We start from the raw sequence: 27898 nt of genomic DNA, 5'->3' as shown, positions 1-27898 counted from the left end.
TTCAAAGACAAAGCACATTGATGTTCAGTATCACTTTGTGATGGATATGATAGAAGACAAAAAGGTGTTGTTGGTAAAGGTGGACACTTTGAAGAATAATGCAGATGCATCAAAATCTGTGAGCTCTAAGAAGTTCTCTTGGTGTAGAGAAACAATGGGAATTTCAGGGCTATAAAACTGACTAAGCTCTCCTGTGGCCCCTTGTGGAAAGAAAACGACAAGTGGGAGAATGTTGGGTTGTCTTATATTCTTTCCACGACTAACCCACGTAGTGAACCAGGGGGTTAGACCCCCCCTTCGTTGCGCTGATTGCATAGCGGGGGTGTCACAGGGGGGGCGGTAGCCCCCCCTGTCCGAGGGGTTTGATGGGGGTGGGTAGCCCCCCTCCACGGGGTTTGGGGTAGTGCCCCGGGAAAAAAAAATTGGACCCTATATTAGGTTGGGCAGACCTACCTATGGTTTTCAGTCCATGGTTTTGGACGCGATGGTTTTCGTTCCATGGTATTGGAAGCTTCGGCATGTATAAATATGTATTGTAACATTGAAATGAATATAATGAAAAATCAAGCTGGTAGTCCCAGTTTTGGGATCCAGGGGAAAATCTCTATGTATATGTGTTTTATGTGTTATGCTCTCACATTGTTTATTTTCTGTGTTTTAGAATTCATATGCAGGTAATTTCTATATGGGGTTCAAACCTACATTCAAAAGAAAATGCAAACTACATATTTGTATATCCCTCGAGGAGACCTTTCCAATGGTATATGGCACTTAGAAATTATCTAAATGGTTGAAGATATATCACAGTTTGAAGTATAGCAATTAGAAGGAAAAGAAGTATGGACCATGATGAGACTCATCATTGGGTAAATATATGGAGCTTAATCCACCTCCTAGCTAAGTCAAATCAACTCTTCTCACAATTTATTACATATTTTGATTGTATTTTGTTCAATGAGATGAGTCAAAGTGAAATATTATGCCTAGTGGACTAATGTGCATTGATAGCAGGTTTGTGAGATAAAATCATGGAATTTTGGCTAATTAAGGGCTGAAACTCAAATGATACAAGGAAGAGATATTGTAGGAGGTAAATCCTCCTCACTTACTCCTCCCTCATTCAAATATTCCTCCATCAATCACACTAGCTCGGAGTACAAGCAGCCAAGTAATGGAGATCAAAAGGCAGCCGAGAAAGTGACAGTTAAAGAGCTATTTTATCTCGAGTTTGGAGTCAAGACTTCCTATATTTAAGGAATTCGTTCGAGACTTCAGTTGTATAAATAAAGAGGTGTAGAGCCTCATTAGGATTCGAATTTTTATTGTAAAAACACTAGTAATTTTTTAGTTCAAGACTTGTGGAAGACATTGTTATGTAATTTTCTGTTTTAATAATGAGAATGAGCAATTCCTTGATCCAGCATTGAGTTAACTCAGATGGCTGAAGCTCTTGGGTTAGGGCCCAACCCTAGCATAAAAGGCTCCTCTTCTTGTACTTGTATGCTTAGATTGGTTTCATAGATTAATGATTGAATTGTCTTTAGAATTATTTCATTGCAAGTAGTGTAGATTTTATTAGTTTGCTTCCATTTGTGCTTTACTTCAGCAGTAGTTTATAAGAGATAAAGGAACATAAAAAAATTGTCATTAGGTGTTTTTGGCCTCACTCCTTCCCTCAGGGATCATGGTTTGAGGAAAGAACTCCTATGCAGCCCCAAAAAGACAGAATTCTAGTTTCTCATGGAATTTAGGGTTTTTTGTACTTAGGCCAGCATTTGATCAATTTCCAAGAGTAGGATTTAGTTATCATTTCTTCTACCTTCAGTATTACATTAGATGTCATTAATGTTCCATATTATTCTGCAAGTTCTCCTCATGCATAAAGTAGGCAGCTAGCTCATGAAATTCAGTTTTCCTTAGATAATTGAAATTCTACTTGTTTACATGATTTTTAGGTAAATGTCAATGTTTGATGCAGTTCATATGTTTTAGAAGTACAGAGAGGTTTCATAGTGATAAACCTCATTCCAACTTCATCCATCCATGATCATTCTTTGCTTTCACTAAAACCCTCACCAATTTCATCATTTCACAAGGAAACTTCTCCAAGCTTGTTGAGCAAATCCAACCATCTCCCAACCTTGGTTTTGAGTTCTGAAGTGGTCCTAGGCACTCCCTTGCCTCATTCCATCCACCAACCACCTTCCCTAAGCCTTCCATCACCTTCAACACCCATCCTTTTGCTCTCGGTTGTATCTTGTAGAAATACAGGGGATCCTGTAGGTTTTTAGGACATCCTATAGAACACATTAGGACATCCTGTAGGTTTACTTGTAGTGGCCTGTTTTGAGGCCGAATTGAGGAAAAAGCCTCTAGGAAGCTAGAAAAGGTCCCCTACTGGTCTCCCCAACCTTCTAGCCATTCACCATCATCCCTAAGCCACCTACCACATCACCAAAAGAGATTAGCTTTCACACTTTCACATAAAAAAGACAAAAAGAAAAATAGAATTATTTTATTCATTTACATGCACAGTAGTAGAATGTTTGATGCTTTGAATTTGCATGCTTAGGATAGTAGAATTTCATACATGTTAACTTAGTATTATTTTGAAGCATAGCCTCTTAGCAGTTAGTTAGAAAATTGTCTGTTTTAGCATTTGATTTCAGTCTTTTTCCTTACAGCAGTAGACAAGCTTTCTCTTAGAATAGATTTCTCTTTCCCTCATTGGTAATCAACCTTCTTCTGAATCCATAGGAGTCTGGTTTGAAAAACATTAGTGGTCTATCGCCAGCTTAGCAGTGACAATGAGCAGACCCATCACATTTACTTATGTATACAGCACTGTCACCTCCAAATTTGTAAGAACCCTGGGTTGATAAAGTAAAGTTGGTAGCCCTAGGAGTTGCAGCATTTTTGTTGCAATACTGGTGCTCATCACTTTTTGGTGCCATTGTCGGGGAGGTGTCTGAGTAGTATGTGATTACTGCTTTATTTCTTCCATTTCTTGTCTCTGATATTCTGCTATTAGTTTCATTTTTGAAAAAGTAATTTAGTTTGCTTTCTTTTCCATTCTTCATTCTTTGCTTTCCTTTCCATTCTGCAAGTAAGATTTCATTCAAGCAGTTAGTTTTCATTCAGTCAGTTAGTTTTCATTCAGTCTGCAATTTCAATTCTGCAATTATTTTCAAAGCTTGAAAAAAACACAAAACAAAACAAAAATACTTCTTTCATGCCTCGTAGGAATAGGGATAACTTATGGAAATTTTTTCCAAATACCCCAACCGCTTAAAATAGCCAACCTTCCCTCTTCTTCGGTGGATGTGAATTGGAGGAACCCTTAGGTGAACAACCAGAGATATTTGAAGAGCCTACATGGGGAGAAGAAGAAGAAGAACCCATTCCAACTGACTCAGTGGCTGACAATAGAAATGATAGAGGAAATAGAGAAAGAGTTGAGGTTGCCTTCCCCATCAGGGAAACCAATGGGGATACCAGGATGAAGAATGTAAGCCCCTATGCCCTTCCTCATTTCCATGGCCTAACCTCAAAAGATCCAGACACTTTCTTGTTTGAGTTTGTTGTCATATGTAGAACCTATAATTACACCGATGATGAGTAGAAGTTGAAACTATTCCCATCCATTCTCAAGGATGCAACTTTGCACTAGTTCATGGGTTTACCTGGGGATAGCATCACAACTTGGGCTCAGATGCAACAAGCCTTCAACAACAAGTATCAATACTACTATAGGTCTAAAGATAGTAAAGAGGAAATTTTTAGGATGACCTTAGGGAATGATGAATCCTTAGAGGATTACGAAAAAAGATTCTAGCTTAGCACAAAAGGGCCAGGTGCACACTTGACCTTGAGTCACTAAAGCTAGTCTTGATTAGAGGGGTAAGGGAAGATCTTCTAGATACCGTAAACCTATTAGCAGGATGGGATATCTATGGTCAGTCCATCCTCTTCCAGTACATCCATCAAGGGTGAAATTGGAAACATGCTGGAATATTTCAAGAGTGAGATGCTGCAAACGCTTGCCCTACAGATGGACACTATGCACATTAAGAGGAAACAGGAGGAAGCAGAGAGAACCTTAGCCAATTTTTTCCCTAGATGCACAAGGAGGCACCCTAGGAATGAATGTCCATTAAACCTGATTGAAGTCTACTCAGTCTGTGAAGAAAACCACTCCATAGAAAAGTGCCCTTCGCTACTTGCGCTAAATGTTGTATATCAAGGAGCTGAAGGGGTGACTGAACAACTCTACTACATAAATCAAAGGAGACCTCGTGGTCCTCGACCATACCAACAAGGCATGCAAGGGTCATCCCATGCATATTACAACCCCAACCAGACCACATCCATTCCCTCTTGGGGGGGCCTTGCTCATCCTTCCTGGTTTACACCTCCTCCTTCATCCTTTGCACCTCACTATCATTACCAGCCGACTAGCCAGTGATTTCAACCATATGCTCTGTCACAGCCTCAGTGGAATGCACTGCCCCAGGGGTGGAGGCCCCCATACAATAATGCTCCAGCTTTATTGCCTCTACCACCTTTTCAACCACACATTTTACACCCTACTCCACCTAAACAACCCCAAATGCCTACCCAGCCAAATCCGAACCCGAACAACAAACAGGCACATCAATTATATAGTGGAGAGACATCCTATCCTTCTTATGCTGTGGATATTCAGGAAATCAACCTGAGATCTGGGAGAGTACTCTCGGACAACCAACCTCTACCTCCACCTAGGGAGAGTGAGGAAGAAAGAGAGGAAAGCATGCCTACAGTAAATCCACCACCCTTTCCTGAGAGATTAACTCAACCAATCCAGCCTAGCCTAGAAGAGACTGAACTTCTGGGAGAATTGAAAAATCCATGTGTCAAAATTCCACTTCTACAAGCTATAAAGGATGTACCTATTTACAACAAGTTGATTAAGGAGAAGTGCTTCAAACATCCAGGGAGGCGAAAAAGGGATGCCCCAACCATTAATGTCATTGGATAGTTGTCCGACCTAATGTTGGGGCAAGTAATTTTTCCAAAGTATTTTGACCCTGGAAGCCCTATAGTAGATGTGCACATTAATGGCACCATTTTCCCACACACTTTGATTGATCTTGGGGCTGCCATTAATGTGATGACCAAGGACACCACGCTCAAGCTCAACCTCCAGGGTTCATTGAGAAAGACCACAATAGTCCTGCAGCCTGCAAACCGTTCCACAGTGACCCCTGAGAGGATTGTGGAGGATGTGATGGTCTCCATTGACTCTTGGGAGTACCTTGCAAACTTCCTAGTTCTCAAACATAAGGCCAAGCTTATTGGCTACCCTCTCATCCTTGGGAGGCCCTAGTTAGCCACTATCGATGCCTACATTAGCTGCAGGGCTAGAAATATGAGTATAAAAAATGGGCATATGTCATAGAAATTAGTCCTGTACCCTCCTGCTTAGCCATCTCTAGAACATGACTTACCTTTATGGCTAGAGGAGGAGAAGTTTATTCATCCCAACTCTATACCTTAGAAACAGCCATGGGAGGAGGACAACCGGGTGAAGATAATTTGATTGAACACATACTCCAAAGTCCAACTCCCAGCACATTGTCCTTAGAAGTAGTAAAGGAAACCCAGAACAACCATCAGGTTGATCTATGCTTAGCTTATTCAAACCCTACCTGTGTCAAAACCATAGAATTCAGCCCTAAGAGAACTTTGAAAATCAACCCATCTCTTTCTATACACCAAGATGAAAAGTTGTGCAACATGCTAAAGGAACATCTCGATGCATTTGCTTGGAGTTACAAAAAAATGAAGGGAGTACACCCCTCAGTGTGTACTTACCACATTTATATCAAAGAAGGTTGCAAACCAGTTTGACAACCCCAAAGGAGAATGAATCCAGCTCTCAAAGATATAGTTAAAGAAGAACTACAAAAGCTGCTAGATGCAGGATTCATTTACCCTATCTCATATAGTGAGTGGGCCTCTCCTTTGGTGTTGGTTCCAAAGAAAAATGGGAAGTGGAGGATTTGTGTCGATTATGGAGAGTTAAACAAAGCCACAAAAAAGGACTAGTTCCCTCTACCTTTCATTGACCAAGTGCTAGATGGACTGGCAGGGAAAAAGTTCTTCTCTTTCCTAGATGGGTTTAGCAAGTACAATCAAATCCATATCAGCCCAGAAGACTAGGATAAAACCACCTTCACATGTCCTTGGGGAAATTTCGCCTATAGGGTCCTTCCTTTTGGCCTATGCAATGCCCCTGCCACTTTCAAGAGAACAATCCCGAGTATCTTTGTCGAGCTAGTCCATGATGTAGTGGAGATTTATATGGATGATTTTACACCCTATGGGTGTGATTTCCAAGAGGCTCTGTCCAACTTAGGTAAGGTGATGAATAAATGCATCGAAATTACCCTGTCCCTTAGTCCTGAAAAATGTGAGTTCTTTATGACTGAAGGGATTGTGCTAGGTCATTCAATATCCCAATAAGGACTGCAGGTGGACCCAAACAAAATAGCCATCATCCAAAGGGTCCCACCTCCGCAAAAGTAGAGAGATGTCAGAAGTTTTCTAGGTTTAGTTGGATACTATCGAAGGTTTATAAAAGACTTCAGCAAGTTAGCTTCTCCTTTATTTGGGTTGTTGGCCAAAGACTCTGAGTTTGTATGGTCAAAAAGTTGTCAAGAGGCCCTGGACACCCTGAAGGACAAGTTGACCACTGCACCTATTCTCTGAGGCCCAAATTGGGCCCTTCCTTTCATATACATGCTATTGCCTCACACAAATCCATAGGAGCAGCTCTAGGCCAGATAGGTTCTAAATTGCCTTATGCCATTTACTTTATTAGTAAGAATATGTCAAAGTTCGAACTGAACTACACAGTGACCAAAAAAGAGCTACGGTTGTTGTGCATTCATTGAACAAATTTAGGCATTACATTATAGGTTATCAAACATTTGTACATACTGAACATGTTTCAATTAAATACTTAATGAATAAACCTGATGTGAATGCCCAGATTATTATATGGTTACTTTTATTACAACAGTTTGATCTAACTATTGTTGATAAGCCTGGCAAGGAAAATGTTGTTGCAGATTTTTTGTCCAGATTAACTTTGCCTGCAGGGGAGGAAGGAATGGTTGATGATCAGTTACCGGATGAGCACTTATTCGCCATTTCAGTTCTCTCTCCATGGTTTGCTGACATATCAAACTATTTGGTTTCCACACAGTTCCCACCAGGTTTGTCCTCCAAAGAGAAAAGAAAGATTGTGAGGAAGAGCTCCCCATTCACTTGGATTGGGGGCAACCTCTTCAAACTAGGCCCGGATCAAATTCTGAGAAGATGTGTTAGGGAGGATGAATTCTTTGACATCCTTATGACCTGTCATGATGGGCCTTGTGGAGGTCACTTTGCAGCCAAGGGGAAAACGTTCAAGGTGTTACAAGTTGGTTATTATTGGCCCACTCTTCATTAGGATGTGAGGAGATATACTAGTCAGTGTGATCGGTGCCAAAGTATGGGAAAGCCTGCTCCAAGGGATGAAATGCCTCTGCAACCTCAAGTGACTTTTGAGCCATTTGACAAGTGGGGCATGGATTTCATTGGACCTATTAACCCTCCTTCTAAGCAAAAGCAGTACATCATTGTGTGCACTGAATATTTGACCAAGTGGGTTGAAACTAATGCAATCAAGGTAGCCAATTTACATCCAACATGATTGAAGACTTGTTAAGCCAGCACAAGGATCATAGAACCTCAACTCCCTATCATCAACAATATAATGGGCAAGTGGAGGTGACCATAGAGTGTTGGAGGGCATTCTGACCAAAGTGGTTAGCAGTAGTAGAAAATATTGGGCAGATAGATTAGATGAGGCCACCTGGGCCTACAATACCACCTAGAAGACCACCACTGGATTCACACTCTATGAGTTGGTCTATGGGAAGAAGGGCCTGTTTTCCATTGAATTTGAGTACAATACATTGAGGATTACAACCCAACTAGATCTAGATCTCAGCAGTGCACAAAAAGAGAGATTTCTCCAGTTGAATGGGCTGGATGAGTTCATAATGCAGGCCCTCCTACACACAGAGGTGACTCAAATTCAAAGGAAGATCTGGCATGACAAGAACATCAAGGAAAAGAAATTTCAAGAAGGTGATTGGGCTTTGTTATATGATTCCAGATATAAATATTTTAAGGGCAAGTTAAGGACTAGATGGTTAGGGCCTTATGTCATAAAGAAATGTCATGATAATGGTTCAGTGCATATTAGAACCATAGATGCAGAGGCCATTCCTTTACTTGTTAATGGGCACAGATTGAAGGTTTACAAGAGGCCATTGTCAAAGCAAGAGTTCATTGATGGTATTAGCAAAATAGTGATGGTGGTGGAGAAAGTCTCAGCTCCTACCTCATCAAGTCACTGAGAAAAAAGAGAAAAACGGAAAAAGGAAAAAATAGGGAAAATGAGAAAAATAAGGAGACTCAGGTGAAAACCTCCATGAGGCACCTGAGTCCCGCTGTTGGGTTGAAAACCTCTTGAGGCAGCCCAATGATGTCAAAACAAAAAAAAAAGGAGAAATAAAAAGATCTCAGGGTGAAAACCTCTCTTGAGGTGCCTAGGGCAAGCAACTAGGATGAAAACCTCTTGGAGGCAAACTATTTTCTTTCAATAAAAATAAAAATAAAAAATATTTTTTATAGGTCAGCATGAGGACGATCAGAGCAACAAAAGAGAATCAAAAGGGACCTATCCATCTCATGTTTTTATTTCTCCATTCATTATCCTTCATCATTCCATCATTCCCTCCATTTTTTCCACTCATTTACCTCAGTTTGCAAGGGTTTTGTGTTTTCTACAGGATTCCCTGAAAACCTACAGGATGATCCTGTAGGAATTACAATGGCTTGGGAACTAAAGTAACCCTAGTGTTGGGCGCAGGATCCCCTAAGGGAAGTGTTGGGGCTTAGAGCCCAGATTTTGGTCAATTTTGTAATTCTAATGTAAAGACTCTCCAATTTTTGGGCGCGGAGCACGTAGTTTGTTAAAAAGTCATAGGGTTGTCCGCCCTAATTTTGATAATGTAATGTCAACTGTAGAGATATAAATAGAGAAAACCTCTAAGTAGTTAAGACATGAAGATATGGAAAAAGATATGATGTATGCTAGATAGATCTAAAGTGTAAAGTCTAGTGTTGGATCGTAGAGTAGGAAGAGGCTCTGCAGCTAAGTGCGCAGAGGCCTAGTAGTCCGTAGCTGAGTGCGCAAGGCAAGTAGAGTTTGTAACAGTTGGAAGTATTAATAAAGAGAAGTTTCATATCATTTCTGCGTATTTATTTCCTGTTTTATGCATCTGTTACATTGGGTATGAATTTCACTTTTAGTGCTTATATGATGCACGATTGTGTATAACTTTATTGATTAAGTGAATGCAAGGAAGAATATTTGTTTTCACGAAGATAACTAAGATCTGTAACTAGGATAAGTAAGATATTTAGTCTAGGTTGGGAAATAGCGCAGATCGCTGCCCTAGCAACGTGAAAGCATCTCAACCCCTGGTTAGGGTTGTGCGAAAGACGATTGTGACACTTCGTGAAGGAACTGAAGGTTGGAACAGTCCGTGAAGCAACTTGCGTGAAGGCAGGCCTAGTTGGACTAAATCGACATCACAGACATCTCAAGGGTGAGGAAACTTGGTTCCAGCATCCCCCCATAATGCTTTAGGTGAGACTTCAGTCTGCGCCCTGCGGGCTGATGCCGAAAGGGCCAGTAGTGTAGGGATTTGTTTGGATAAATAACTCTAAACCTGGGTCAGGACCCCATAAGCCAACAAATGGTTTTGTTTCTGGGACCAAAATCTGCATAGAGATGTCTGATGTCATATCATTGGAATCCAACTAAGAAAGAAATTGAAGGCTAGTTGGACCGGAGAATTCACGAGTTCACGGCACAGGAGAACATAAACACGCGACTGTCAAAAGAAGAGTGGCTAGATAACTACCTGTACATAGAGATCCACGAAATATTTTTTTGTCCTTCCCTATTAAGCTATACGAGTGGATCGCGAAGTTAGCAGATAGATAAGGAAGGTGGAAACTTGACGGTCCTATTGTGTCGACCCCAAAACTAGTGCGAAGGTTGGAAGCATCGGCGAATAAGATCATGCGCACCATTGATTATTGGCTCTATCATATTGTAGGAGGATTCGCTACTGAGTTCACGGTCGACACCTGAGTCAGCTATAGTGAGGCGGAGCGACGTTTTCTCAAAGGACCGCGAGGTAAGTACGTAAAGTCTTTGAATACTTGGATTAAAATGTTATTGTGCGAAAAGAGGGTTATACAATTACCTTGATGTTCGGGGCTATGCGAAGTGGAAAAGCTTATAGGAACGAAGGAAATAAGGGACCAGAAAATAGCCCCTTGATTTCACCTCTACAAGGGGACGAGAAAGAGCTCGCGAAGGTCTCACCACGAAGTGCAATCCCTTTGATAAGGCAAAGAATTCTATGAATACCACCTCCACCCACACCACCACCAGCTTCACCACCATCACCTCCATCTTCACCCATACCCACTCCACCACCACCGTGATTCAATATGGAAAGCACAATGAAGTTGCTTGTGTTCAAAGGTTTGGGAAACGAGGATCCAGAACAATTCTGGTTCGTTGCAAGGGTTGTATAGGAAGCGCAAGGTGTTACAGATGACCATATAAAGAAGATGAGATTGGTTAGTGCCCTACAGGATCACGCGCTGACCTGGTATATTAAGTACTCCATCGATAACCTGAATTCGAGAGTCGCGGATATCCAAGCAGCGTTAAATATAGAATTTAGTAGGCCTAAGTCTGAGGCGTAGTTGATAATTGGATTCAAAGAGATCATGATGCTACCAGGCGAGACTCCTTGGGAGCTAGATCAGAGGCTGAAATTTACAATTTGTGAAGCTAATATGAATTTGATAGATGGACAACATTGCGAGTGGTTTGTGGCTTCGCTACTACCACATTTAAGAAGTGCGATATAGCAATAGAAGATAACAACTCAGGTAGAGGCCTTAGAGATTGCTATGAGGCTACATAAGACCTCGATGCAGGATCCTAACCTAGGAGTTCAAAATATCCACGCGCAACTAAAGAATTTGTGCCTTGAGATGCAGAGTCTGAAACAGGACAGGACAGCTCGACCAGAATTGCACGAAGAAGTATGGTGTGTGAAATTCAAGGGTGAGGGTCATGACAAAGACCACTACCGAGTTTTTATAAATTACCTCACAGGAGGAGGACCGATGCCTTTAAGGCCAGAAGCTCAAGCAAGACCCAATGCAGCGCTTGCTTTGTGGTGCGTGATTTTTTAAATAGTTGGAAAACATGCCATGGACAACTGCCACTTGTTATAGAAGTATACGCAAAATTCGCAATAGTTGTTCTGCAACTTATATAGGTCGGTGGGACATGATGAGTGCACTTGTAGAAGTTATGCTTTGATGATGGATAGAACTCCCACCTACAAAGTTTAGGCTGAAACGCATCCCCTTGACCAAAATACAGGAGTGGCGCGAATAGGATTTTAGGGGCGCAGGCGAGGCCAAGGTGGAGGAGGACCTGGTAGAGGTCGTGGACAGTTGATTTGCTACAATTGCGGAGGGCCAGGACATTATTCCCACGATTGCATGAATCCAACGCACTCGTTGTGTTTGTATTGCACATTGTTTGATCATGAGACAGAAGATTGTCCTATGCTGATAGCTAGGATACACGACAAGGGAGCACTACTGCCTCGCCCGACTCAGAACCTATAGATGATGAGGTCTGAGCTGCGCGAGGAAGACCCGAATGTAAAAATTGTGCTCCGAAGTGGAATCGTGATGGAAAATGACAAAGGAAAATAGCCAGAAGATAGTTCTTGGTTTCGCAAAGATCCGGCGAAAGAAGCAGAGTTTGATTTGGAGCGCGCTCGGGAAACCTTCATGGAAGCCAAGAAGAGCTTCGCTAATGCCTCCACTTCAGGAAGCAAAGATAAACCAGACCTGGAAATGGACCCATCTATGCTCATAATGTTCCTGGAAACCTGTATGAAGTTACTGCGTGACAGTAAGGCTGTGAAAGGATTACAGGTACTCATCAATAGATGCACTGGGACTGCGCCAGGAAAACTGCGTGTAGTCCGGAAGATCAAAAAACACAAAACAAGGACAGGATGAGAAATCAGACTGACCGTGTAGATCATAGAATATGAAATGGATCAAGTCATCCTAGATTTGGGATCGGATGTGAATATTCTGCTGAAATAGGCATGTGAGCGAATGGGAAGACCTACACGGCAGTGGTCTCCAATTCAACTGAGGATGGCGAATGAGCATAAAATAATACCCATGGGGCGATTGCAGGGAATAACTGTGGCTATTGAGGGGGCGAGCGCGCTGGCCTATTTTTAAGTGATAGAGATTGTTGATGATAGCAATCCCTACCCTGCGCTCTCGAGAATTAACTGGCCCACTAATACGAATGGGGTAATCAATCTGTAGAAGTAGAAGATGATTTTTGAGAAGAAGTCACTATGTGTAATTTTACCCCTGAACCCGACTTAAGGATCACGCTATACGGAGCCAGTGCACAACTATGAAAGTGATGATGATTTGGACTGCATCAATAAGATAACAGCACGAGACTAGGACTAGGTGAATCCCACCGCAGATGGGCGGATTGCATGAGAGAACGAGAGCTCCTGTACTTCGGATTCTGATGAAGAAATAGAACAATGGCAGAATCGGTTACATGAGGTAACTACGCTGAATTGCAATATGATGACAAGGTCGTTGCACTGCATGTCGACAGAGGTAAGAGATCTACCTACTTATGATGGTCTAAATGAGGCAGATACCTTCTTGGATGCATTTGAAAGGGAGGTACCGAAAAAACAACGCTTCCAGGCCTTGGACTAGGTACTGTGCACTACACCCACGAGATGGTGGGGTACGCACAAAGGAAGCTTTGATGACTGGCGCAAATGTAGGAGAATGATGCACACACAATTTAGGAAGCCTAAGGTGCGACTAACAGACAAGTATGATGGGCAGGATGATCCGCGTGCGCATCTAGCCAGGAGGACGCAACCTACGCGGATGCACATGTACTTCGCATTGAAATACATGGTCAATAAGCATGTGTTGGGGGTCGAGCTCGCAAATGGCTCTTGATGTTGGGAAGACATTATGCAGGAAGAGTAATCGTGCAGAAGATTCTATGCGTAGAAGCGCTCAACAAAGTATGAAACGTGCTGAACAAGGTATGCAATGCGCAGTGAAGTGATTGGGATCTACGCATAACTACAGTGTTATGGGTGTATCGAACAACATGTAAGAAACTGATGGGAAAGACACCTTTTTTACTTGTCTATGGAGTGGAAGTTGTAATGCCTATGGAATACATCATGCCTAGTCTGCCCACAACAACGCTCATAGGTATGACAGGTCGCAAACCCCTGGAGGAGAGGCTCGCGCAGTTGGAGGAGCTCAAAGAATAATGACTTTTGGTTGGATTTCACCAGCAGGTCCAAAAGTAGCGCGAAAAGGCATGGCACGATCGACATATTAAGTTGCACACCTTTAAGGTGAATGATTTGGTGTTTTTGTATGATAGTAAGTTTGATAAATTCCCTGGAAAGCTCAGGATGCATTAGCTAGGACCGTATGTTATTAAGGAGATCACAGATGGAGGCGCGATGCAGTTGGTAAAGTTAAATGGAGAACCTTTCCCAGGAAAAGTGAATGGCAGTCATTTGAAGCCATACACAGGTGGCCCATCCATCTGACTAACCAACAGAAGCAATGTCTTAGCACTCCAGGTAGCTGAAAGCAGGCATGGGACTATAAACTACTCTGCCCGGGGACTGTGCAATGTCAGGACTGCACACAGTAGCGAAGTGTCACAGGGTCCTTGACAGCATAAGGGTAGCTGCACTGTCGCGCGGGTCGGCTGGAAAGTGACCATTACAGTCACTATTCACGACGTGATGCTTGGTTTGAGACGAGATGGAGTAGGCGGCAGGCATTTAAGTCAAACTTTATGGGCTAGATTCTTGAAAATCTATTTCCAATCGAGCATTAATGGACCGAATGTGGTGAGAACAGTCGAATTCAAATTCAAAAGGTGTTATAAATTACAATGGGCTGTCCAAAAAACAACACTTGGCAATTTGAGAACTGAGTTGTTTCGTGCTCAGATATTCATGAACCGAGATTTGTTCGATCTTCTAAAAGCGAATTCGTTGCTTGAGCACTTGCTAGAGACACTGAGAGAACTATGGAATCGCACTATGGCAGCACCCGAAAAAGCCATGGATACCGAAGCAATGACTGCCAAGGAAGTTGTGCAGGCAATTATGGAAGTAGAAGTCCTTGAGAGCATCAGGATAGTTGCTGAAATCCCTAAATCACTGTGCACACCGAGACCCAAGAAAGACAAGCAGGCCATGGTATCGGTGCGCGTATCACCTAGAAATTTCCTGAGGACTAAGATCACCATGGAAGAAAAGGGGAAGGCTATCAATTTGGAGGCCGATGAGGAAGAAGAGTTTGAAGAGATCCTGGTTGAGGAGGAGGATGTAGAGATGGAATTCAAACCCCAAGGTGCAGACCCTCCCACCAAGTTACCTGCATATGTTCCTCTGCAGAAGGGTAAAGAAAAGGTGCCCAAAGATATACATGAGAGCAAGAGTTCTCTGCAAACATTGTTGCTCCTTAATCACGTTATTTTTTAAGGAGCGCACTTGGGACGGGTGCCCATGCTGAAATTTGAAGATTGGAACCTCGCAGACCATAAGAAGTTCCCGTATCTCATGACCGCATAGCTAATGCGCCAAAAGAAAGATGTGCCAGCTAGAATAATAGAGTTAGAGCCGCGCAAATGGCTCAAAGGTGTTAAGAAAGAAGGGTTGCTAAACATGCTATGGGTGCCGCATTTTCATCACACCCCAGTGACCATTTTTGTCATCAAACAGCTTCTCTGCTTGGTGCATGATGAGTGCTTGTGGCTGGAGGAGCCCATCCCCATCATAGACCATCTGATTCATAGGATTACATGGCTCCCTTGCACAGGGGAGGACCCAGTGAACATTTCATAAGGAAAGAGTTATGACTTGGTGGTGGGCTCCAGTATTGTAGCAATAATGCTACAACTCCTGGAGCTTCCTTCTCTAATTTTATCAACCCGGTAGTTCGTAACAAACTTGGAAGCGACGGTGCTGTATGCACAAGTACTAGCTCTTGCCGCAGCTGTCACTTGGTCAGCTAGCACAAGTCCGCTAGGGCTCAAGCCAACTTCTATGAGCTCTTAGAAGAAGCTTTTTAACCGATGAACGAAAGCTAACTCAAAGGAAATTAACCTACTTGCAGAAAGGAACTGAAAGCCAACAAGAAACCCAAACCCTAGCAAACCCTAATTCTACCAGCTAGTCCTACTGATGCAAAAGGTGGGAATGCAAACTATTGAAAGAGATGACATTACTTCTATGAAGGTGAGATGCATGTGTCTAGACTACGTTTATCTGAAGAGAACACATTTTTGTATTTTTGTTCAAGTTGTTGGAATTATTATGCATGTGCTTCTAACTGGGTCTTTTACTGTGCAGGGGTAGATCAAGGGGGAGAAATGCTTGGAAGAGGTCAGGAAGGCTCAGAGAGGGTCTAAGGGGTCCCTAACATCCTTTCAGAGAGTTTCACAAAGTTTGGATGCCAAGCAACCGTGTTTATGAGCTTCTACAGGAAGTCTGCAGGGGTTCTACACGATGTTCAAAATTTCTACAGGAAGCGCAGTAATTCCTACAGGATGTTCTATAATCGGATTTTTGGGTGATGGGTGAGTGGAAGAGGCTGCATGGGTGGATAGGGAGGTAGGAGAGGGGTTTGTAACGACTTAGGGACAGAGAGATGAGATGAAGAGGGGATGTACAAAGCTAGGTGGTCTTGAAGAGGGTAGAGGGAATGGAAGGCCGAAAAAGGTAGAATAACTTGGGTAATAGAATAGTTGAGAGCCAAGGGGTCTAATTGTGAGATGAGTAGTTGGCCTGGGCACGGCTTAGAAGGACAGGAGAGTGAGGGAGTAGCACTACACAGTGTAAACGAAACAAATCATCCACGTCCTGCACATAACCGAAATATCATTAACCTATTCTAACTGTTTAATAAAACCAATGAACAGCAACGTTGTTTCTAAGGAGAATCATGCATGGTACTGAAACAAAGAAACATTCCAAGAGATCTCGACGCATGGACACTTCTACAAACAAGATATTGCATCAAAGATTGCATGAACATGTAAACCGATGTTTTTGGTGGGTAGCACTATCTACAATTCCAGCCCCTAGAAAGAGGTGAAAATGAGTGTGCAGTCAACCCTTTTTTGGAACTCTTATTAACTCCAATCTATTCACTCTATTCTATTGTTGAAGCAACTCTGTCTCATACAATTAACCTACTTAACCACACCAAGAAATCTAACTCAGCAAACTGTGTTTGACTGTGTGTAAAGGAAAAGAAACATAATGCTGAAAGAAAGATAACAATACAAAGGAAGGAGGCCTTAGGCTCTCAGGTTGGGCCCAACCCCGAGAGCTATGGTTCCTTTAAGAACTCAGAACTGAACTCAAATATTCCTGCTTTCCATTAAAAGATAATAATCATAAGTCAAATAACATGCCAATAATGGCTACAAAAGAGCAAAACAGAGCTAGCCGCTCGTAGTCCAGAATGTGCAAAAAGGTTTCAAAAGTCCTTTTCGAAGGCTAAAGCCCTATCATTTATACATCTCGAGGCCCCAAGCTGGCCTCCTAAATCAGTGGGGCTTGGCTGACCAAACTAAGAGTGAACTTCTGCTTCCTCAAAATCCGTTTGGCTGCCTTCTAGATCCGGTTGTGGTGGCTGTCAGAGCTCGGAGTTGGGGGTGAAAATCCCGAGGAAGGCCATTTAATGCTGTGGACAACCCTCCTACGAATCCTCAACCCCATCTTGGCTGTCTCCTAGCCCTCATCTGCGTGTTTTTGCTCCATTAAATGTCAAAAAACCTGTAATAAGCACGTGTTAGCCACGTAGGAATAGTGATTGCCCTTATTCATACAAATGACATAAATATACTAAAAAATGATGCATAAGTTATGAAAAATGCAGGGTTGAGCCAGGGTAGTTAGGCCAAATGAGCCCAAAATGTTACCAAATTTGGGGCTCATCATCACCCCCCAGCTAAAATGATTGCTCATCCTTGAGCAACTAATCCAGCTCCTCGTCCTTCATTGCTTTCACTGCCACCCTCACATCCTAGGCCTCTAAAGTGGTCTCCTCCTCACTAGCATGGAACCCAGCCTTCCTTTCCACCTCCTCCCACTGCTTTTTCTCTTCTTTTTTTGTGTTGCCTTCCATCAATCCTAACAGCAGAGGTGGGCTTCGCTTGAGGCCAATCGAATTGGCCTGGAGGTTCTGTATGGATTTCTTGTAAAGGGGCACCCATGCTAGAGCTTCCCTCATTCGAGTTGGAGTATGGTATTCTCTGATTTTAAGGATGTGGGACAATGAGTTCCATCGGCGGGTGCAAGCATGAACACAGTTGTCCCCTAATAGTCGCTCCATATCCTCGAAATGGGCTATGGCCTGTGCTTGCTGATCCATGTATTTCACTAAAGTTTGAGGGTTGGTGGCTAAGTGTTGGTGGGCCGTTATCAACGCAGTGGGATCCCCTGGCTCTGCTCTGATCAGCAGTGGCTCATGTAATTCTCGGTCCATGACCTCCTTGACTTCTGCTGCCCTCTTTTCTTCATGGTTCAACCATGAGGAAAATGCCATCAATTGCATATCCCCTACAACTGTGTTGGGATCCCATGTAGTCACGTTAGGAAGGGCCAAATTATGGAGATAGAACTCCGAGAGTTTGGCCTTATCCTCTGATGAGCTGCTATTACATAATGTTGTGAACTGCTGCGGGTCTTGGAGTTGGGAGATACCCCTCTGCGCTAATGCGTTGATTTGAAATTGCAGCCATTGGTCTCGTAGGTACAGGCCATAGGATTTGGCCGGCTGTCTGCATTGTATAGCATCCATGGCCCAACTGGCCATGCAAGCCAGTTGTGCCTCTTTTTGCTGCAACTGCTGTTTGAGAGCTTGTATCTCAATTTGTGCTTGCAGTTCCCCTTCCTGTAGATGCGAGGTTGGCTCCCCGAGACCAATTTGTAGTCCTTCTCTGCCTTGATGTTCTACTGTAGTGTCCCCTGAGTATGTTCCCTTTTCCTTCTTCAACTCCTGTAGCTATAGTCTAAGTTTCTCGTTTTCTTCCTGTAGGAACACCCGCTGGTAGTTTGCCACGTGTTTAGCCATAGCTAATTCTTTTCGTGCCTCCTTGAGTTGTTCCTCCAAGGGGCCTATATCCGCCACACCTTTTGATTTGGCTATTTTCATCCACGTGTGGGTTCTCACCCTTTCTTCCTCCAATGCAAAGAAAAGGGGCACAGTGAATTTATGTGGTATAATTTTTCCAGCTTCTAAGAAGTTATAATATGAGCTCAGACTTGGCTGAGGACTAGGCTCCGGAATATGCTCTTTCTCTTATTCTCTTGGCGGCTCTACTCCGTCTTCCCTCGGAGGTGATGAGGGTGCCTCTCCCTCCATTCTCTCTGTCTCCTTAAGCCGGGCTAAGGTTTCCTGTAGAGCGGCCTCAGCATCCTGTAGCCGGCCTTGTGAATCCAACCTGTCCATTCTCTCTTTCCACGTGGTTTTCTTCAGGCTCCCCCACTCATAAGTGACCGATATTTTTGAGGGGGACCTCTCCCTGGGCGAAGTAGGGGCATCCTCTATAGTAATTGGGCTGCTGGATGGGGGCTGTGGCCTACCTGTTTTGATTCTCACACTTCTCCGGGCTTTCAAATACAGAGGGATCTCCCTCTTTCGCTTTTCCTTCGGCTTAGGAGGTGTACTAAGGGCGGACAGCACAACGGTTGCCTCCCTTGCAAGAATTTTGGCTCTCTTTTCCTTTGGTTTTCCTTTCTCAGGGCTTCCTGTAGAAGGCCCTGTATCAGCTGATTTCTGGCTTCCTGTAGAAGCCGGTTTTGGTTTTCCTGTAGAAATAGGTGGCACCGTTTTAGCTTGTTTGATGGCGGGTGCTTTGCTTTTTGACTTGGTTGAGGCTACTGTTGAGGTGCCTTTACTGACGTGGACGGGTTCAGTCCTGTCCACCCTACTTTGTAACCTTTTCTCCCTGGGTGTCAATGTGGATTTTTCATCCTTCTCTTCGGCAACCTTTTTCTCTTGTTTCCCTTTTTGCTCTTCCTTCGGTGCTTTGGCCGTGGGTTCTTGGCCTTTCCCTTCCTTCTCTGTGCGTACTGACTCCTTTTCCTCGCTGCTGGAGGAGGTGAGCTCCTCGGTCAACATTTTTATATCACCATCCTTAGTCAGATTCCGGAAGGCTTCCCATGAGAGAGGGACTTTGTATGTGTGGAGTGCATCCTCCACGAGGAGCTTAATGAGCCCATGGTGGGCTACCTGGTCTGGCGTGGCTTCCTTTAACTTGGTGGCACATTCAGTCATAGACTGCAGTAGAAAGTAGGGAATACTCAAGGATAATTTTAGGGGCGAATGTTCGCCCTTTGGCGAAATTAAGGGGTTTTAAATTTTTAGTGGGCGAATATTTTGTATCATAGTACATTTTTACAAATCACCTCAAATAGCCCACCTTATTTTAAGGGAGAGGGTAAAAAAGGTAAATTTAGCCCTTGAAATTAGGACTTACTTCGCCCATTTTCAATAATAGGTTTTATTTAAGTGAATCCATTCGCTCATTTTCAAGAATAGGTTTTATTTAAGTGAATCCTATGGGCCAAATACCATATTTATAAAAGAGGTATGGTAAATTAATAAAAATATAAATAAATGAGAGGTATGGTAAATAAATAAAACATTTTTTATATTTACTCCATAAGTCACCTTATATACATGTAAGGGTGTAAACAAATAAAAATATAAGTAAAATGGAGGTATGGTAAATAAATAAAACGGCTTTTTATACTTACTCAAAAGGTATGGTAAATAAATAAAAATATAAATAAACTAGAGGTATCGTAAATAAATAAAACATCTTTTTATATTTAGTCCATAACCCTCATTCTATTTATGAAGGCTCAAGAAAGAGGTTTTATTTAAGTGAATCCTATGGGCCAAATACCATATTTGTAAAAGAGGTATGGTAAATTAATAAAAATATAAATAAACGAGAGGTATGGTAAACAAATAAAACATTTTTTTATATTTATTCCATAAGTCACCTTATATTTATGAACATTCAAAAAATGGGTTATATTTAGGTGAAACCTATGGCCAAAATACTATGGGACAAATACCATGGACTAGATTGTTATTAATACCATGCAAAAAACCATTATTAACCCTAATATTAGAATTAATAAAAATAAAAATGGCACATGGTATTGACCCATGGTATTCACCAAAATGGCACATGGTATTGACCCATGGTATTCACCTGGAATGTAGCCTATTTAAATGGGGGAATTAAACCATCATGTAGCCTATGCTAAGATTCACTAGGACTTTACAAAGTTTTATTATTTAGTGAAATACTCACCAAGATCTTACAAGATTTTATAATTGAGTAAAATATTCGCCATGCCTGGTGAGAGATTCGCCAAAAAATTATATATACACATTATATTATTGATAAAATCGCCTTCCATTTTTCCTATATACCATGGAGATTCGCCAATTTATCATATTTATAAATTTAGGGGGGGTTCTTAAAATTTTCCCCGGGAATACTTAGTTTGTTTTCTGCAGGTAGGTCCATCTGATGTCTTAATTCTGTGAGTAGCCGGAAATGGTACCCATATACAATGCTGAATCGTCCTTCGCATGTGATGTATTTCATAATTTGGAGGCTGACCTCACTCCAAAGTGGCTGTAAGCTAGTTCTGCGGACCCCGTTCTTATCTTCTGAGAATTGCTCCTCTGGTGGGAAGAACTCCTTTTTAGCCTTTTGGCCTAATTTCCTCTCCTCCTTGTGCCACGATACTCCCATTGGGAGCTCAGTGACTCTGCTGATGAACTGTGGGGTGAGTCTGAGACTCAAACCCCTGAAATTGACGGTGGCCAGTGTTTTTGATTTTGGCTTCAGCGCTCACATGAACTCCTCTGCCACCTCATCATCATATCCTTGAAGTTTGTCGCAGAACGACATCCATCGCGCACGAGTGAACAGTTCTACCACCTCAGGGTTCTCCCTTAGTTTCTTTGAGTCGGTCGGTTCCTTTCTAATGAATCCACCCGGCATGGTGAAAACCTGCTATGTTAGCTGGAGGTGGCGGGTGCGTATCAAAAACTAGCCTTTTGGGACAGAGCGTAGAACTACGCCTCTGCCACGCACACAATTCATGAAGACTATCTACAGATGAGCCTTAATAGGGCTTAATTACAAATCACATCCTGTAGAAAACCCCACATATACTTCGACGACAATTCATGAAAAAGGAAGACAACGCTTGCAATTTTTATGATCATACTGTAGTTTTACGTTTTTGAGAACGTCGACTCCGCCACCCTCGAAACTAATTGCATGGGAGGAACAGGTTCAGGCTTACCTTTTCCAATTCGCCACCTTTGACGTGAAGAGACCAATTTTCCTCGTGGCAGTGAACTTCTTGTAGCGTAGCTTTCCTGTAGAAGCAGCGCACGGGTTCTGGGGAGCACGGCAGTGGTTCTACACCTTCTGTGCCGCTACCAGACGTTCGAACAAGCCGAAGACTTGGAGTAACGAGCTTCAGAGAAATTCGGACGCTCACTCGACTTCAAAACGGCTGATGATAAATGCGTGGGGTCGCGATCTAGCCGATGGATTTGAATCCCGTCGAAATTCGTGGCGTGGGGGTGAGCTGTCCCTGCCGGACCATTGGATGACGTCACCTACTCATTCCACTGCAAGTTCCCCTGACTGCCGCATCATTCTCCGCAGATCTGCCGCCGTCATTTCTGTTAAAACGCCGCTTCTCCCCGACTGGACACTTCTCACGTGTCTATTCCCCGTTTTGCTTACCACGACCGCCACTTTCCAAATCCGACTAGACCATCTGACTGGTCGTTGTGCCCAGTTGAATGGCCATTCGACTGTTCAACCCATTCATTCCCACACTTTCAAACATTTCATAGTATGATTCATGTAATTTGACGAAAGAAGGGTGAGACACTTACCTGTGCAGCCGTGACATGATTTCCAGGTTTCAGGAAGATGGTGATTGGATTTGCTTGTTGCTGCTTCATGCACAGGCACGGAGGTTCCTCCTCGCAGAATGATACTGGATACGGAGCTTATTACCTGGCTGCAGATGGTGCATGTGCCCGCTCTATGTTTTGTAGGCGTCTTGATGGTGTACACTCTAGCTGGCTGAACTGCTACGGGATTCCTGTAGGATATCCTGTAGCAGTTTTTCCTCCTCAGGTGCATGCTGAACGGCGATGATGGTGGCATTACGATCATGATCGCAGGGCCCTCGGATGGCTTTGATAAGTATTGCATGGTATCATCTTTTTCCATTGAGAATCGCTTCCTCTGATAATTTAGTGTTTTGATTTGACTGTGCAGGTATTTTCCATTGCATGGCAACTGGGGTGGTAGAAGGAGGCGACAGTAGTGTGTGATGGAGAAAATAGTAGCTTGCATGCCTCCATGTCGGACCTCAGGCGTTAGATTTCCTCACAAAGTCAATTCTGGGCCGTCCAAAGCTTCTACAGGAAGTTTCCTATAGAAATACAGGACTTCCTGTAGAAAGTCCTGTAGCTTCCTGTAGAAGACTAAACTGTGATCAAATCGTGCCCAGACCTTGGAGAAGATGAGTGTTTCCGGAGGGGGTGCTGGTGAGTTCACCTGGGAGCATAGTAAGGACCCTTGTCTCTGAGTTGAGGGACCTCTTTTCCTTCATAGAATACCTGCAACCTGCATGCATTGCCACATTGTGAACTTGCTGTCCCTGTTTTTTTTTTTTTTTTCCTTCTTTTTTTTTTTTTTTTTGAAAGACAGTAAGGGTGCCTCCATGAGGTTTTCACCCTTACCATCTGCCTTGAGCGCCTCAAAGAGGTTTTCACTCAAGGGTCTTTTTTCAACCATTTTCAAAAAGATAGTAGGGACGCCTCAATGAGGTTTTCACCCCTACCATCTGCCTTGGGAGCCTCAGAAAGGTTTTCACCCAAGGATATTTATTATTATTTTTATTTTTTTTAAGATCTTCAAGGTATGCCCAAAACAGAGGCAGAACCCTTCTTGATGACCAGCACTGATTTTTCCAAAGTTTTGATGAATTATTGCCTTGACAGAGGCTTTCTGTAGATCTTTAGGCGATGCCCATTGACAAGCATAGGGATGGCCTCCTCATCAATGGTCCGAATAAGAACAGATCCATTGTCATTACATTTTTCCATTGCATATGGTCCCAGCCATCTGGTTCTCAGCTTCCCCTTGAAATCTGTATGCCTAGAATCATACAACAGTGCCCAATCTCCCGGCTGAAATTGCTTGTCATTGAGGTGTTGGTCATGCCACACCTTCCTCTGAAGTTGAACCACTTCTGAGTGAAGAAGGGCCTGCATTCTGTGCTCGTCCAATCCATTCAGCTGCAATAACCTTTCTTGTTAGGCATGGCTGAGATCCAGGTCCAGCTGAGCTGCCATCCTCAAAGTGTTGTACTCGAATTCAATTGACAGTAGAGGTCTCTTCCCATAAACCAGCTCATAAGGTGTGAAGCCGGTTGTGGTCTTCCAAGTGGTGTTGTAAGCCCATGTGGCCTCAACCAGGCGATCTACCCAATCTTTTCTACTGCTGCTCACCACCTTAGTCAAGATCCCTTCCAATGCTCTATTGGTGACTTCCACCTGCCCATTTGCTTGAGGATGATAGGGGGTGGAAGTCCTATGCTTGATTCTGTGATGAGCTAGTAGGTCTTCGATTAAGTTGGAGGTGAACTGGCTTCCTTGAACTGTGACTAGCTCTCTTGGGTAGCCAAATTTGTAGAAGATGTTTTCTCTTAAGAACTCGGCCACCTTTTCTTCTGTCGCTGCTTTGATTGCCTTAGTTTCTGCCCACTTTGTCAGGTAGTCTGTGCAGACAATGATGTAAGACCTTTGCCTCGAAGGAGGATTGATCGGACCCACAAAATCCATACCCCACTTCTCAAATGGCTCAAGAGTCACTTGAGGTTGGAGAGGCATTTCATCCCTTGGAGTCGGTTTCCCCATCCTTTGGCATCGGTCACACTGGCTGATATACCTTCTGACATCTTGATGAAGCGTGGGCCAATAGTAGCCTGCCTGCAGGATTTTGAAGGCAGTGCTCTTTGCTGCAAAATGTCCTCCACAAGGCCCGTCATAACAGGTGAGGAGGATATCAAAGACTTCCTCCTCCCTTACACAACGCCTTAAGATCTGATCAGGGCCAAACTTGAACAGGTTGCCCCCGATCCAAGTGAATGAGGCACTCTTTCTGACGATTCTGCTCTTTTCTCTTGAGGATAAGTGCGGAGGGAACTGTGCTGAAACAAGGTAGTTTGCTATATCAGCAAACCATGGAGAGAGTACTGAAATAGAAAACAGATGTTCATCGGGCATCTGGTCATCCACTGTTCCATCCTCACCTGCAGGTAAATCCAATCTAGACAAGTCAGCAACAACATTCTCTTTACCTGGTTTGTCAATGATAGTCAAGTCAAACTACTGCAACAAAAGTAACCATCTAATAATACGAGAATTCACATCTGGTTTATTCATTAAATATCTAATTGCAGCATGATCAGTATGTACAAATGTTTGATAGCTAGTGATATAATGTCGGAACTTGTTCAGTGCATGGACCACGGCCAAGAATTCTTTCTCAGTTACAGTGTAATTCAGTTCTGCCTTGGATAAGTTTTTGCTGACAAAGTAGATGGCATATGGAAGTTTTTGTTCAACTTGTCCTAAGGCTGCCCCTATGGCTTTGTTCGAGGCATCAGTGTGGATGTGGAAAGGTAGGGCCCAGTTTGGACCTCTCAGGATTGGGGCAGACACCAACTTGTCCTTTAATTCATTCAGAGCCTTCTGACAATCGTCCGTCCATTTGAACTCAACATCTTTTGCCAAGAGGCTAAACAATGGCGAGGCTAGCTTGCTGAAGTCTTTAATGAATCTCCTATAATATCCTGCTAATCCTAAGAAACTTTGAACATCTCTTACCTTCTGAGGGGGTGGAACCTTCTTGATGAGAGCAATTTTGTTAGGATCCACTTGTAACCCTTGGCAAGAAATGGTATGGCCTAGCACGGTCCCTTCAATCATCAGGAATTCACACTTGTCAGGACTAAGGGACAGGTTCATCTCAATGCACTTGGTTAGGACTTTTCCCAGATTGGACAATGCTTCCTGGAAGTTGGACCCATAAGGAGTGAAGTCATTCATATAGATTTCCACCGAATCATGGACCAACTCAGAAAAGATGCTCAAGACGGCTCTCTGGAAGGTGGCAGGAGCATTGCATAGTCCAAAGGGAAGAACTCGATAAGCAAAGGTACCCCAAGGACAAGTGAAGGTGGTCTTATCTTGGTCTTCTGGGCTGATTTGGAAGGTAGAGGAAAATGGTCTTTGTTGGTAGCTTTGTTCAGTTCTCGGTAGTCCACACAGATTCTCCACTTCCCATCTTTCTTGGGAACCAACACTAGAGGGGACACCCATTCACTATCCGAGATGGGGTAAATGAATCCGGCATCCAATAGTTTTTGCAATTCTTCCTTGACGATGTCCTTAAGGGCTGGATTCATTCTCCTTTGGGGTTGCCTAACCGGTTTACAGCCTTCTTTGATGTAGATGTGATGGGTACAGACCAAAGGATGGACTCCTTTCATCTCCTTATAGCTCCAAGCAAAAGCATCTAGATGACTGGCCAACAGACTACACAGCTCCTTTTCCTGGGAAGGATATAGGGAGGAGCTGATCTTTAATGTTCTCTCAGGGCCGAACTCCACATTTTTGACTCTGGAAGTGACAAGGTTGGTCACACAAAGGTCCACTAAGGTGTTGGCTTGGGCATCCTCCACCAATTCCTCTAAGGACAATGCACTGGGAGGTGGAGTCTGGATCAAGGTCTCAATCAAATCATCCTCGGTTGGGAGGCCTCCCCTAGTGGTGTCTAGGGTGCACAAAGGTGTTGAGTACACCTCATCCTCTTCTCCTTCCTCCAACCAAAGTGGTAATTCATGCTCTAATAAGGGTTGGGCAGGAGGGTACAGGACTAGCTGCTTGGACATAGGACCATTTTTGATGGTCATGTTTCCTGCACGAAAGCTTATGTAAGCATCTACAGTGGCTAACCAAGGCCTTCCCAAAATGAGAGGGTATCCGGTAAGCTTTGCCTTTGGTTGCAGAACCAAAAAGTCTGCAGGGTACTCCCAAGAGTCAACCGAGACCAAGACATCCTCTATGATCCCTTCGGGAGTCACAGTGGAGCGATCTGCTAGTTGTAGGACTGTCGAGGTCTTTCTCAGGGAACCCTGAAGGTTGAGTTTGAGCATGGTATCTCTGGTCATCACATTAATGGCAGCCCCCAGATCAATCAATGTGTGAGGGATGATGGTGCCATTGATGTGGACATCAACTACAGGACTCCCAGGATCCAGATACTTTGGGCAGATGACTTATCCCAACATAAGATCAGACAGTTGTCCTATGACATTGATGGTTGAAGCATCTCTTTTTCGTCTGCTTAGGTGTCTGAAACACTTTTCCTTAACCAGTTTGTTGTATATCAGTACATCTTTGATGGCTTAGAGAAGTGGTATTTTCACACACAACTGTTTGAGCTCTCCCAGAAGCTCATCCTCCTCTGGGTTGGGTTGTGTGGTGGCTGTTAGTCTCTCAGGAAAGGGTGGAATGGCCTTTGGTTCACTTTCCTGTTTATCTTCCTCGTCCTCTGGGGGAGGAGGTTAGCGATCCGGAAGAGTCTTCCCCGATCGCAGATTGATCTCCTGGATCTCCACAGCATAGGTAGGGCATGATTTTTCCCCAGTATATACCTGCTGGGCCTGTCGTTTGTTGGGGTTCGGGTTCGTTTGAGCAGGCATTTGGGGTTGCCTTGGAGGAGCAGGAGGTAATGGTTGTGGTTGAGCCGGTGGTGGAGGAAAAATGGCAGGAGGAGTATTGTACTGGGGCCTCCACCCCGGTTGAGGTGCATTCCACTGAGGTTGTGGCTGGGCATGTGAGTGAAACGGAGGAGTAGTGGGCTGAGTATGGTACTGAGGTGGGTAAGACCATGGAGGAGGTATAGACCAGGAAGGATGAACAAGGGGTCCCCAGGAAGGCATAGGAGCAGATTGGTTGGGGCTGTAATAGGTTTGGGGTGTCCCTTGCATCCCCTGTTGGTAAGGTCTAGGCCCATGCGGCCTCCTTTGGTTGAGGAAATAGAGAGGTTCAGTGGGCGCTTCTGTCCCTTGATACATGGCTTTAAGCCCAGGTAAGGTTGGACATTGGTTTGTGGGGTGGTCCTCCTCATAGACAAAGCATACCTCAACCGAATGTAATGGGCTTTCATTCTTAGGGTGTTTCCTTGTACACCTAGGGCAGAAGATAGCCAAAGCCCTATCAGCTTCCTCTTTCTTCTACTGGATTCGGAAGGTATCAAGTTGCATGGCGATGGTCTGTCTCACCTCACTCTTGAGGTCCTCTAATTGATTTGCAAACTCATGTTTGGAGAAAGGAATACCAGTTGAGAGGATGTTTCCTCTACCTCTTTTTCGGGCTGCCCTAGAGTGGTTTCTAAACACAATCTTTATGTCCTCATAAGGCAGTTGGTAAATATCTCCTCCAGCTA

This window comes from Pinus tabuliformis, chromosome 9 (assembly GCF_031772625.1).
Source record: "Pinus tabuliformis cultivar Carrire ecotype Pingquan chromosome 9, CPIR1, whole genome shotgun sequence".
NCBI lineage: Eukaryota > Viridiplantae > Streptophyta > Pinopsida > Pinales > Pinaceae > Pinus > Pinus tabuliformis.
This window is presented reverse-complemented; position numbering follows the sequence as displayed.